This window comes from Bubalus kerabau, chromosome 1 (assembly GCF_029407905.1).
Source record: "Bubalus kerabau isolate K-KA32 ecotype Philippines breed swamp buffalo chromosome 1, PCC_UOA_SB_1v2, whole genome shotgun sequence".
NCBI classification, from domain to species: Eukaryota; Metazoa; Chordata; class Mammalia; order Artiodactyla; family Bovidae; genus Bubalus; species Bubalus kerabau.
Window position 1 is genome coordinate 235,035,165 of NC_073624.1, and position 13,972 is coordinate 235,049,136.

The 13,972-nt window shown below is 41.3% G+C and overlaps 1 protein-coding gene and 1 pseudogene across 3 annotated transcripts in view; both read left to right on the forward strand.

Annotated features, from left to right (window-relative positions):
• Positions 1–13,972, forward strand: part of MRPL22 (mitochondrial ribosomal protein L22) — a 34,874-nt gene that overhangs the window by 4,753 nt on the left and 16,149 nt on the right. The gene's annotated exons all lie outside the window — the stretch shown is intronic.
• Positions 1,066–12,781, forward strand: LOC129641253 (PITH domain-containing protein 1-like; annotated as a pseudogene).

The window sequence follows — 13,972 nt, forward strand, 5'->3', positions numbered from 1 at the left end:
TTCGTCTCAGTTTATGACTTCAGAGGCATAAAGTGAAATGGGTCTCTTGTTTTTCCTGACAAGCCCCTTTCCACAGGGTTTTTATTAATGAGGTGAGTTTGGGAAAGCACTGAAGACAGGGGGTGGTGGTTGCCAGGGGAATCAAGCATGAATGGAGGGGTGGGACTTTCAGTTGTACCACCTCCTGGTATCCAGGGATGGGGGAAGGAGTGGAGGTTGAATCAGTTACCAATGGCCAGTGAATGAGTTAATTCTGCCTATGTAATGAAGCCTCCATAAGAAGACAAAAGGGGGTTCAATCTTTTGTAAAAAGTCAGTAATCTAGTGATTAAGTAGGTTTCCTGAATCTTATAAGCTGCTTTAGCAAACCCAAAAAGGGGGTCATGAGAACCTTTTGATTTATATAGGCAGTTGGTCAAAGCACAGGTAGCAACTTGGGCTTGTAATTGGTATCTGAAGTGGATGTTGGTTTTATGGGAGAAGGCCTTAATCTGCTATCCCCAGGTAGAGGGTGTCAGAATTGAATTGTAGGACCCCTGACTGATGTCAGTGTTGCTTGGTGGTGGTGTGAGGAACCACCCCCCCCAGAGTTGGAATCGTTGAGCAGTCAGATCCCTTTTACCAGAGATACTTAAATCATTCTGGGTGAGAGTTGTCCACTGGGTTTTACAACACAGATATCTTCAATGACTTGAATAAAGCAGTGTTGGTGTCACGATTGGAGAGAGGGTGATTAAGAGTGAATGGTAGGCCTGGAATGAGAGACAAGGAATTTAGGTAACTCATTCAAGGAGTTTTGCTTGAGTAGTTCGAGGAAGTTGGTTGGGGACAGTTTGTTTTAAGTTGATAGATACTAGAATATATTTGTTTGCTAATGGGAATGTTCCAATAGAGAAGAAAAATTGATAATTTAAAGGGGGAAGAAAGAATTGTGGGAGCAGTGCTCTTGAGTAGGTGAGAAGGAATGGGATCTAGGGAGCAGGGGATGATATTGTTCCTGGTTAGTGCATAGACTTGAATTATAGTAGTAAGTGAAGGTATAGTCGTAAGTGTGTATGGATACGGATGCTGGTAAGTATGTAGATTAGGTAGTGGGAGCTTGTAGATGTTCTCTTCTGATTGTTTATCTCAGTGAAGAGCATAGTTATCAGCTGAGACTGAGGATGAGGGAGGAGATACTGGAGGTTTAATTAGCAAGGAAGAGATATGAAGTTTGAAGATACGAAGATACCAAGACCAACGTTGGTTTCACTTTTTTTTGTTTGCTAAATTCCTGTTTCCTTGATTGCTTGTCCTTGATTTTCACACAGTAAAATTGTATTGAGTTATGAGAATACACAGGGCTTCCCTGGTTGCTCAGCAGTAAAGAAACTGCCTGTAATGCAGGAGATGCAGATTGGATCCCTGGGTCAGGAAGATCCCCTGGAGGTGGGCGTGGGAACCCACTCCAGTATTTTTGCCTGGAGAATCCCGTGAAGTGAGGAGCCTGGTGGGCTACAGTCCATAGGGTCTCAAAGAGACATGACTGAAGTGACTTAGCACGCACGCGTGCCTGAGAATATACGTGTATATATATATATATATCACTTCAGCCCTTTTAGATTTTAATTGAGTCAGGAGAGAGTATGTTCTTTTATTCAGTCTCAAGTGTGGAATTAATTTGATGTTATCTGAAGTAAATTTGGAACAAAGAATTTTTTTACCTTGTTGCATCTAATAACATGATTCTCCTAAGATTGAGCTGGAGGCCAGTATTATCTTCACTTGGGACTTAGGTATACCTTGTATTAAATTTCTAAATAAACTTTGAGTAACAAAGAGGAAGTATTCATTCTGTCAGATTGAGACTTTATAAAGTTTCAGATACTCTCATTTGATTTAACTCTTAATCCTAAAATTTGGCTTGGATCTGCTGCTTTTCAGTGCTGAACTACTTTTCAATGCCAAATGACTATGGGCAGGATTTGAAAAGTGCTACTTAATCCTTGATTACTGGTAGATACAAAACACCAGAATGATGAGAGTAGGTAAATTCATATGCTAGTTCCAGCATACCATCCACTTTTTGCTTGAGTTCTGGCAGTCTCACTGTACTGTGGGAACCTCTGTGTATGTTTTGCGTATGAACACTCCAGACTGGTGGTTCATGCCTACCTTCCTTCACTGAAGTTACAGAGATACAGTGACAGTAAAGGGATGTGGGTTTCCTAGTAAATGAAAAGATATAGTAAATATCAGTAGTGATGTATGAATTTCAGAGTGATAAAAGGTGATCCTGGTTGCCTTTCAGTTTTGTTTGTTTTTTAAATAGAAGCCAAGCCATTCATATTTTTGAAATCCTGCTGTTAGGCATGAGATTAGAGAAGATTAAGGTTCAGAGATACCCTGGAGATGAAGTACACCAATTCCTCTTCTCATAGATAAAAAAAATTGCCTAACTTAGGGCTCATGAATCACAGCTTCATAGAAACAAATTTGACCATGATTATAAACATGAGAGGAGGTTTGAAATTGTGTAATGTGAAGTTTACAGTTCAAAGTGTTTTTTTAAAATCTGAAAAGTGTTTATTTACTTATTGAGAACAGAAGAGATTAATTGTTCAGAGGGCCTAATTAAAAATTAATACTAGGTACTGGTGTATATCATGTGCTAGACTTTGTGGGGTGTTGTATGTTAATTATTTATCTACTGCCAACAGAATGAAGTAGGTATTGTTCTTCTCATTCTAAAAGTAATAATATCTGAAATTTATTCAGCCTTATTAATGTGTCAGATTAAATATTTTGCTTAAAGTATCTCATTTGAGCTCCTTAAGAAGCCTATGGGCTTCCCTGGTAGCTCAGCTGGTGCAGAATCTGTCTGCAATGCAGGATACCTTGGTTCGATTCCTAGATCAGGAGGATCCCATGGAAAAGGGATAGGCTACCCACTCCAGTATTCTTGGGCTTCCCTTGTGACTCAGCTGGTAAAGAATCTGCCTGCTGTATGGGAGACCTGAGTTCAATCCCTGGGTTGGGAAGATCCCCTGGAGAAGGGAATAGGCTACCCACTCCAGTATTCTGGCCAGGATAGTTCCATGGACTGTACAGTCAATGGGATTGCAAAGAGTTGGACACGACTGAGCGACTTTGCATTTCAGGAAGTCTATGAGGGGGGACTTCCCTGGCAGTCCAGTAGTTAAGACTCTGTGCTTCCACTGCAGGGGCTGTGGGTTCAACACCTGGTTGGGGAACTAAGACGCCACATGCTGCACAGTGCAGCCAAAACAAAGCCTATGAGATAATTATTATTACTCATCTTACTGATGAGAAAACTGAGGCCTCGAAAGTTATGTCACTTCCCCAAGGCCATTCACCTGGGATTAGAGGTAGGATTTAGATCCAGGTCTGCTGGATTCTATAGTCTGCCCTCATCACCTGGCTTATAATTTTATTAGAAAATTCTGTCCTCTAACGTCATGTGTCCCAGTTTTGTGCTTTTCAGTTAAAATAGTGGAACCTAAAGGTGGATGGCAAAGGTACAGATTTTGTTAGGTTCGATGGCACTGATCAGTGAACTTGTTGAGTAGGAGAAATGAGCCACTAGAAGAATACATTTTTAAAATTCTTTAGCCTGAATGGCTTGAGAATTAAAAGCAAAGACTTTACCAAGTATATAATCTAATTGCATATATTGTGTGAGAGTCTGCCAGTATACAACAACTTTGAATATTTAAGTGTAGATTAATTTTCACTCAGTATGAATGTGCCAGATACTGTCCTTGGTGCTGAAATACAAAGGATGTGAGACGTGCCCTTGAGATGCTCAAATTGATACACTTACCGCAGGAACTCATTGTTTTGCAGTCATCTTATTAATAGTTCAGGAGCAGTCCATCTCGTTGTTGTACAGCTGGCAAGAACAAAGTATTAATATTAAGGCGGGGGGTGGGGAGCGGTTTGGTTGTCTCAAACAAGGAATTAGGTTCACGTTGAGGTGCTCAATGCTTCATGTTGAGGTGACGTTTGAGCTGGGACTTAAAACAGGACATGCATTTCATTCAGGAGATAAGGAAGAGAGAACAATGTGAGCAAAAGTGTAAAGATATAAAAGTATGTGGCTTGTACAGGGAACAATGAATGTCTGTGCCTTAAGGTAAATAAGCTACGATGGTCAGCTTGGGGTTAGAGTATGAGAGGCCTTCTATGTCTTATTAAGGAGTTTGGACTATATTCTGAGCAGCAGGGAAGCACCAAAGTTTGTTGTTATTTGAATATATCCAGATGTAAGGAAAGGTAGACAATATGATGATCCCACATGAACCCATCATCCAACTCCAGCACTATTAACTCATGCCCTTTCTTGTTTTTTCTTTGGCCCTTGCTTCCCCCCATCATATTTTGAAACAAATCCCAGATAGTTTATTATTTCATCAATAAATATTTCACCGTGTATCTTATTTAAAAGTATCGAATGTCCAATGTTCAAATTTCCAGTGGCTAAATAACTTCTATACTTTTAAAGTTATAGTAGTCCACACTTAAAGAAATTCCTTTAGCTTTTCTTATTTCTTGTATGGTCAGTTTAGTGGTGAGGAACCCCTTTAGCTTTTGCTTGTCTAGAAAACTCTCTCCTTCAGTTCTTTTTTTTTTTTTTTCTCTTGAAGCAATTGTCTACATATATGTATTTCAGTTTTTTTCTTTGCTTTAATTTTTAATTGGAGGACAGCTGCTTTACAATATTGTGTTGGCCGCTGCCATACAACAAAGTGAATCAGTCATAAGTATACATATGTCCCCTCCCTCACCACTCACCACCCCCATCCCACCCCTCTAGGTTGTCAGAGGACCTTGTTGAGCTCCCTGTGTGACACAGCAACTTTCCATTAGCTGTTTTACATGTGATAATATATATATTTCATTGCTACTCTCTCAGTTCGTCCCACCCTCACCTTCTCCCCGTGTCCAAAAGTCCATTCTCTATGTTTGCATCTCTATTCCTGTCCTGAAAATAGCTTAATCAGTACCATTTTTCTAGATTCCATATGTACATGTTAACATACGATACTTATTTTTCTCTTTCTGACTTTCTTCACTCTGTATAATAGGTTCTGTGTTCATCTACCTCATTAGAACTGATTCAACCGTGTTCCTTTTTTATGGCTGAATAATATTCCATTGTATGTATGTACCACAACCTCTTTATCCGTTCATCTGTCGATGGATATCTAGGTTGCTTCTGTAACCTAGATATTGTAAATAGTGGTACAGTGAACATTGGGTTACATGCGTCTCTCTCAGTTATGGTTTCCTCATGGTGTATGCCCAGTAGTGGGATTGCTGGGTCATATGGTAGTTTTATTCATAGTTTTTAAGGAATCTCCATACTTTTAAGGAATTCTCCATAGTGGCTCTATCAGTTTACATTCCCACCAGCAGTGCAAGAGGATACCCTTTTTTTCCACACCTTCTCCAGCATTTATTGTTCGTAAATTTTTTGATGATGACCATTCTGACTGGTGTGAGGTGATAACCTCATTTCCTTTTCTGTAGTAATGAACGATGTTGAACATCTCTCCATGTGTTTGTTGACCATTTGTATGTCTTCTTTGGAGAAATGCCTCTTTAGTTCTCTCACCCATTTTTTGACTGGGTTGGTTGTTTTTCTGGTATTGAGCAGCATCAACTGCTTATATATTTTGGAGATTAATCCTTGCTCAATTGTTTCACAGGCATTTATTTCCTCCCATTCTGAGGGTTGTCTTTTCGTCTTGTTTGTAGTTTGCTTTGCTGTGCAGAAGCTTTTAAGCTTAATTAGGTCCCACTGTTTATTTTTGTTTTTATTTCAGTTACTCTGGGAGGTGAGTCAAAGAGGTTATTGCTGTGATTTATGTCAAAGAGTGTACTGCCTATGTTTTCCTCTAAGAGTTTTATAGTGTCTGGCCTTACGTTTAGGTCTTTAATCCAGTTTGAGTTTATTTTTGTGTATGGTGTAAGGAAGTGTTCTAGTTTCATTCTTCTACATGAGGTTGACCAGTTTTCCCAGCACCACTTATTGAAGAGGCTCTCTTTTCTCCACTGTATATTCTTGCCTCCCGTGTCAAAGATAAGGTACCCATGGGTATGTGTATTTATCTCTGGACTTTCTATTTTGTTCTGTTGATCTGTATATCTGTTTTTGTGCCAATACCATACTGTCTTGACTGACAATAGCTTTGTAGTATAGTCTGAGATCAGGATGGTTGATTCCTCCAGCTCCCTTCTTATTTTTCTAGTTTGTTTGGGTATTTGGAGTCTTTTTGTTTTCATACAAATAGTGAAATTTTTTGTTCTAGTTCTGTGAAACATGCTGTTGGTAGTTTGGTGGGGATTGCTTTGAATCTGTAGCTTGCTTTGGGTAGTGTAGTCATTTGCACAGTATTGATTCTTCCAATCCAGTGATATGGTGCGTCTCTCCATCTGTGTCATCTTTGATTTCTTTCATCAGTGTCTTAAGTTTTCTGCATACAGGTCTTTTGTCTCCTTAGGTAGGTTTATTCCTTGAAATTTTGTTCTTTTTGTTTCAGTGGCGAATGGGATTGTTTCCTTAATTTCTCTTTCTGACTATTTTGTTGTTAGTGTATAGGAATGCAAGGGATTTCTGTCTTAATTTTGTATCCTGCAACTTTACTGTAAATTCATTGATCAGCTCTAGTAATTTTCTGGTGGCTCCTTTAGGCTTTTCTATGTGTAGAATCATGTCATCTGCAAACAGTGAAAGTTTTGTTTCCTCTTTTCCAATCTGGATTCATTTAGTTTCTTTTTCTTCTCTGATTGCTGTGGCTAAAACTTCTGAAGCTATATTGAATAATAGTGGTGAGAGTGAGCACCCTTGTCTTGTTGCTGATCTTAGAGGAAATAGTTTGTTTTTCACCATTAAGAAAAATGTTTGCTTGGAGTTTGTCATATATGGCCTTTATTATGTTGAGGTAGGTTCCTGCTATGCTCATTTTCTGGTGTCTTCAATTCTGAATGGTAACTTCGCCAGATAGAGTATTCTTGGTTGGCAGTTTATTCTTTTTCCTTTTGTTGCTCTGCTTGGGTGAGTTCTACTGCCTTTTCTTCAAGTTGACAGATTCTTTCTTCTGCTTCATTGAATTTGTTGTTGACATTCCTCAAGTGTATTTTTCAGTGCAATAATTCTTCAGCTCTGTGACTTCTGTTGCTTCCCTGGTAGTTCAGCTGGTAAAGAATCCACCTGCAGTGCAGGAGACCCCAGTTCGATTCCTGGGTCAGGAAGATCCCCTGGAGAAAGGATAGGCTATCCACTCCAGTATTCTTGGGCTTCCCCTATGGCTCAGCTGGTAAAGAATCCACCTGCAATGCGGGAGACCTGGGTTTGATCCCTGGGTTGAGAAGATTCCCTGGAGAAGGGAAGGGGTGTCCACGCTGGTACTCTGGCCTGGAGAAATCCATGGACTGTATATTTTCTTATATTTTCCACTCTTTGTTGAAATTTTCACTCTTTTCATCCATTTGTCTTCCCAGTTCAGTGGACATCTTGCTGACCATTAATTTGAACTCTTTATTAGGTAAATTACTTATCTCTGTTTCCTTAAGAATTTTTTGTGAGGTTTTTATCTTGTTAACTCACTTGCAACATATTCCTCTGTGTCTTCATTCCACTTGACTCTCTGTGTTGGTTTCTATACAGTAGAAGAAACAACCACTTCTCCCAGTCTCGAACGAGTGGCCTCATGTAGGAGGTGACACTTTTCATTCATCCCTGCCACAGCTTTTGTTTGTCTTTCAAACCTCTGTGTTTGCACAAGTGGCAAATGGCTCCCATTTGTTGAGGTTGTGCCGAGAATAGTGTTCCAAAGAGGAGTTCAGCACCTGGATTCAATCTGACTGGAAGCTAGACCCTCAGGCAGCAAATTTATAAGTATGCAAATATATTCAGTTCTGGGGGGCCACAAAGGTAAGCCCTGTTGGCCCCCAGAGCCAGGAGATCTGTCCTCTGGGCAGCGGTTGCAAAAATCAGGATACTCTCTCCAGATGAGTGTATGAGCTTCTTTTTGGGAAGATATTGGTAAGCTGGAGTAAGGCAGAGAAAGGGCTCCAAGCTGATGTCTACAGCTTGCATTATTTTTTGTTTTGTTTTGTTTCTTGGCTGCACTGCAAGGCATGTAGGATTTTAGTTCCTCAGCCAAAGATTAAACCTGTGCCTCCTGCATTGGAAGCATGAGGTCTTAACCACTGGACAACCAGGGAAGACCCCAGCCTGCATCCTTGAGAGCTGCTTCATAGGCTACTAATGTGTTGCAGACTTAAGGCTTTTCACTCAATCAAAAGTTCCAGGACTGCAGTGTGGTCTCCTCCATAAAAAGACTGAGGAGTGTGCCTTGGTCTGCCGTCTGTGCAGTCACCTGAGGATGGTGGCCTGCCATGAACCATCCTTCCCCAATGGCCACAGTCCCATGAGACCCAGAACACAAGCCCCTCTGACCATGAGGGCCAGATGATCAAGGGGCATCCCTTGGACGTCAGCTACAGAAGCTATACCAGACGTGTGTAAAGCTCCCCTCCAGAGACACTGGTGCTTTGTAGCCTGGCAGAGGATGAGTGCTAAGATAGTGTCTACAACCTCCCCACCACCAACCCCAACTTTGGAAAGGATTATGGTCAGCCCCTTGATATGTATTGTTTGCTTAGAAGCCTGCCTCCAGGCCAGTTAGGATGGTTAGCTAATAGGCCTCCTTCATAGAAAGACAGACCTCAAAGGTCTGTTGCCTCTTGCTGTGTCCCAGGGGTGGCAACTGTTTAAGAACTCTTTCTCCATTGGTTACATTCCTGAGGGACCCACAAGTAAGTTTAAGCCTCTGATTACCAGAGCCAAGTGATGTAGAAGTGTTCCCTGGCAGCGGTCATAAAATTCATGGTGCCAGACAGGGTTATGAGCTCTTTTCTGGGCGACACCTATTACTACAGTTCCATGTGAACAGGAACACAAGCTCCTCTGACCTCCAGAGCCAGACGATCAAGAGTTACCTCCTGGGGTACCAGATGCATATAAAGGCTCTCTTCTGGGAGATAGATACCGGTTCTCTGGAGCATGGTAAAGGAGAGAGCAAAGATGGTGCCTACCAGGCTCCTTCCCTGGAGAGTGTTGCAGCAGGCTCCTAAATGTGTGTGTTAACTTGCCCTTCAGGCTGAGGGTGGGTTGGTTTGTTTGTTTAAATTTACTTTTGGCCATAACACATAGTTTGTGGGATCTTAGTTCCCTGACCAGAGATTGAGCCTCTGGACCCTCTGCAGTGAGACCTCAGTTTTAACCATGGTACTGCTGGGGAAATCCTCAGGCTAAAGTTTTAATGTAAAAAGGTGAGCCTCCTTTACTGTAAGTGTGGAAATTGGCTGCCTCTGAGCTGAGCATTGGGGTGAGTTTCTGATTTTGACTCTTTAAGAGTTGTTTCTCTGATTGTCTCCGGCTTGTGGGTTGTGGGCCGTGAGCTCAATTGGTTTTCAAAATTAGGTGTTTTGGGGGTTCATCTCTCAAGTGTGTGTCTTAAAAGTTGCAGTGCCAGATGTGGAGTTTGAACCCTTTATTTCTCAGGGAGAAGCTCTGAGTGTTGAGTTCCCTCTCAGTTATGGGTTGCCATGGTGGGCATGGGATTTATGACAAGATTGTGAGCCAACCTCTCCTACTGCTGTGATATAGTTTTCTTCTTGTGTACCTGATGTGTGTTGTCATCCAGCCAGCCTTTAGTTTTTTTTTTTTAAAGAGAAAATTGTTCCGTATGTAGCTGTAGACTCAGTGTGTCTATGGGAGGAGGTATAGGAGATTAAATAATATGCTACTGAATAACCAATGAGTCAAAGAAGTAGTCAGGAAATACCTTAAGAAAAATGGAAATGCAATATATCAGAATTTATGGGATGCAGCAAAAGCAGCTGTAAGAGGGAAATTCACAGCAATAAATGCCTACCTCAAGAAATAAGAAAAATCTCAAGAAACAGCCTAACTCTACACCTCTAGGGACTAGAAGAACAAATGAAGCCCAAGGTTAGTAGTCAGAAAGAAGGAAATAATAAAAATTAAAGCAGAAACAAATGAACTAGACACTAAAAAGACAAAATACTGATAACTAAGAGCTAATTATTTGAAAAGATTAAAAAAAAAAATCCCCCAAACCTGACAAACCTTTAGCTAGACTCAACAAGAAAAAAGAGAGAGGACTTTATTATATAAAATCAGAAATGAAAAGAAGAAATGTGACAGTGATACCACAGAAATACAAAGGATCTTAAGAGACCACTATGGGACTCCCCTGGTGGTCCAGTGGTTAAGACTCCGCCTACCACTGCAGCGGATACGGGCTTGATCCCTGGTTCAGTAGAGTCCACGTGCTGCAGGGCAGCTAAGCCCATGCACTGCAACAACTGAAGCCTGCGTACCCAGAGCCCAAGAGAGGCCACTGCAGTGAGAAGCCCACGCACTGCAGCTAATGAGTAGCCCCCACTTGCAGCAACTAGAGAAGGCCCATGCACAGCAGTGAAGGCCCAGTGCAGCCAAAATAAAGAAATAAATAACTTTAAAAATATTGAAAAAAAGGAGACTACTATGAATAATTATATGCCAGCAAATTGGACAACTTAGAAGAAATGAATAAATTCCTAGAAACGCATAACCTCAGGCTGAGTTGAATCTATGTGTGTGTGTGTGCTGTCATGTTGGACTGTTTGCAACCCCATGGACTGTAGCCCACCAGGCTTCCCTCCATGGAATTTTCCAGGCAAGAACACTGGAGTGGATTGCTATTTCCTCCTACAGGAGACCTTACCAACCTAGGGATCGACCTGCGTCTCCTGTGTCTCCTGGTTTGGCAGGTGGATTCTTTACCAAGCTCTGCGCCACCTGGGAAGCATAAGGCTGAATCATAATGAAATAGAAAATCTGAGCAAACTGATTACTAGCAAGGAGACTGAATCAGTAATCAGAAACTTTCCAACAAACAAAAGTCCAGGACCAGATGGTTTCCCTGGTAAATTCTACCAAACATTCAAAGAATTAAAATCAGTCCTTCTCAAACTCTCCCCCCAAATAGAACAGGGCAGAATTCTTCCAAACACATTTTATGAGGCCAGCATTATCCTGATACCAAAACCAAATAATGTGCCACACACAAAAAATTACAGGTCAATATCCCTGATGACCATAGATGCAAAATCCTCTACAAGTTCTTAGCAAACTAAATTCACCAGTACTTTAAAAGGATTATAGAGGAGTGGTGGGGAGCGGCAGCAGTGGCAGGCTGAGGGGACGCGCGGGCAGTGGAGTTGCCCTTTCGCATGGCCATAGTGGGGACGGCTGCTACTGCGCCGCCAAATGGGAGGAGCCTCCCTAGCAGCGCGGCCTGACCTTCGGCCTGTACCTGCCCTTTGACCTGGAGCAGTCGCAGTGCTTCAAGGAGAGCCATGAGGGCAGCGGCCATGGCGTCTTTAGGCCATGGGAGGAGCTGACTGACTGCTCCAAGTTTGTTGAAAGTGATGCAGATGAAGAGCTTATGTTTTATATTCCATGTACTGGCAATGTCAAGCTCAAGGGCATCATTATAATGGGAGATGATGATGACTCACACCCCTCTGAGATGAGACTGTACAGGAACATTCCACAGATGTCCTTTGATGATAGAGACAGGGAGCCAGATCAGACCTTTAGTCTGAACCGGGATCTTACAGGGGAATTAGAGTATGCTACAAAAATTTCTCATTTTTCAAATATCTGTCATCTCTCAATTCATATTTCAAAAAAATTTGGAGCTGATACCACAAAGGTCTTTTATATTGGCCTGAGAGGAGAATGGACTGAGCTTTGCTCACATGAGATGACCATCTGCAATTATGAAGCATGAGCCAATCCAGCTGACCACAGGGTCCATCAGGTAACCCCACAGACACACTTTATTTCCTAAGGTCTGGCTAAGACTCCCATAGAGGCGTTGTGTCATTGAAGAAGTATGACATCCTGTTGGGAAGGACAAAGAGAGATGGGGCTCCAAAGAGAGTTGCTGCCACAGCCTCTGCCAAGCTTTGTCTTTGGGGTTTGCTGCAGAAACCTGGCCTGTGGAAGGTACCACACCTCCAGGAAGGGTTGTGTGGGTAGCAGGGAACAATCGTGGTTCTCTAGGGCCCTACAGAAATTGGGTCTTGGACTGGTCAGTATCTGGCAGCCATGGGTAATGCCTGCCTTCCCAGTTTATGGGGCCATGGGATCCCAAGTCTCTTGTTGCTTTGTGGCAGGATTATTTTATGACTTGTTTTTTAAAATGGAAACTATTCCTGGGCTGCAGTAAACTTTTTGAAGCCTCAGCATTGTGTTTGTATTAACCATCAGGAGGGTCTCCAACTAGAAATACTTGTACCTGCTTGCTCCTTCTCCCTGTCATCTTTCAACATTCTTGTCAAGTTGCCCAGCTTGGAGTTGTCAGTCATGCACAAGTGTCCCACGTTATAGCTTGAAGAGCAGGAATCTCCTGATGTTGCTTAATAGCTTGAGAGGGTCTTTTTTTCCTATTGCCCAGGTAAGCGGTCTGAGGAGAGCATGGCATTGTTTCTGTGTTTGTGGGTATCCTGGTTGGTGTAAGATGGGACTTTGATATGTTTCCCTTTGGGATATCCTTAATGTTTATCAGCTTATAACTAGTGTTGTAAGCCCAGTGGCAGAATTTGGAGATCTCACTTCTTCTGTTCTTGGCTTTTTATTCACTGTGACTAATAAGCTTCCTAATAAATCCTTGCCAGACTTAAAAAAAAAAAAAAAGATCATAGACCATGATTAAGTGGGATTTATTCTAAAAATGTATTCAACACTTTGCAATTCCAAAAATGGTTCAACACATGCAAACCAGTTAATGCAATTCACCACGTTAACAAAATGATTAAAAAAAATCATATGATCATCTCAGTATGGATGTACAGAAAAAGCATTTGACAAAATTCAATATTCATTTATGATAAAAACTTTCAGTATCCATTTTTGATAAAAAGCAAGCATTGAGTGAACATACCTGAACATAATAAAAGCCATATATGTCAAGTCCACAGCTAGCATCATACTCAATGGTGAAAAGCTAAAAACTTTTCTTATAAGATCAGGAACAAAGATGATGATATACATACACTCTAACCACTTTTATTCAAAATTATATTAGAAGTTCTAGCTGCAGAAATTAGACAAGAAAATAAAAGGTATCCAAATTGGAAAGGAAGAAGTAAAACTCTATTTACAGATAACATTTGATAAGAAAACCCTAAAGACTCCGAAAAAACTATTAAAAATAAATGAATTCAGTAAAGTTGCAGGATACAAAATCAATACACAAAACTTGTTTCTATTAATAATGAACTATCAGATAATCAAGTAACCCATTTACAATGTCATCAAAAAGAATAAAATATCTAAAAATAAATTTAACCAAGGAGATGAAAGACTTGTATATTAAAAACTACAAGACATTAATGAAAGAAATTGAAGAAGATAGAAATAGATGCAAAGATATTTTGTGTTCATGGATTGGAAGAATTAATATTGTTAAATGACCATACCACTCAAAGCAGTCTACAGATTCAATGCAATCCCTTTCAGAATTTCAGTGGCAGGGCTTCTTTGGTGGCTCACTGGTAAATAATCCACCTTCCAGTGCAGGAGACACGGATTCGATCCCTCACCTGGGAAGAGTCCACGTGCTGTGGAGTGACTGAGCCTGTGCGCCACAAGCATGGAGCCTGTGCTCTGGAGCCTGGGAGCTGCCACTACTGAGCCCATGTGTCCTAGGGCCTGTGCTCCACAACAAGGGAAGCCACTGTGATGAGAAGCCTGCGCACCACAGCTGGAGAGTAGCTCGCTTATAGCAACTAGAGAAAAGCCCATGCAGCACCAAAGACCCAGCACAGCCAAAAATAAAAAAAAAAGAATTTTTCAGTGGCGTTTTTTCACAGAAATGGAACACTT